Genomic DNA, 622 nt, shown 5'->3' with positions numbered 1-622 from the left:
ATAAATCCAAACTCACGAAACGGTGCAATGAATAAATCATTGATTTTGTTGAAAGAAAATTACATGCTTTTTAAAATCATTAGATTCTATATGATGATGCCACATAACCGGACACTCAACACATCTATTTTTGCAGCCGCCCTTCTCTTCCTTCTAGTAAGTGCAATCAATTACACTTATTGGCATTCAATTTATGTGCACTCCAATTTTGAAATTTACATAATCATGTACCATATATAAATAACTTAAAATCTTTTAGTTAAACTTAAAATTATCCATGAATCTATCTTTCCGAAAATGTTAAACACTTTTTTGTGCTAGTAAATAAATATTCTGATTACTTTACTGAGAAAATTTTCTTACTCATTTATTTTTATATTAATTTTTACAAAAAAAGTGATTATCTTTATAATTTGTTTTAAAATTTATATCAAATAGTACTTTTCATATACAATCATTTCTCTTACATTTTTTGGAAATTCAATTTGATTCTCTTCTATTTCTAAAAATATTTATGATATTTTAAAAATTAAATAATAATAAAATTAACTTTTAAAACAGTCTTTAAAATTTTAATTATATAAATAATATTTTTAAAATTAATAAAAATATATTACATTAA

This window comes from Arachis duranensis, chromosome 6 (assembly GCF_000817695.3).
Source record: "Arachis duranensis cultivar V14167 chromosome 6, aradu.V14167.gnm2.J7QH, whole genome shotgun sequence".
Taxonomy (NCBI): Eukaryota; Viridiplantae; Streptophyta; class Magnoliopsida; order Fabales; family Fabaceae; genus Arachis; species Arachis duranensis.
This window is presented reverse-complemented; position numbering follows the sequence as displayed.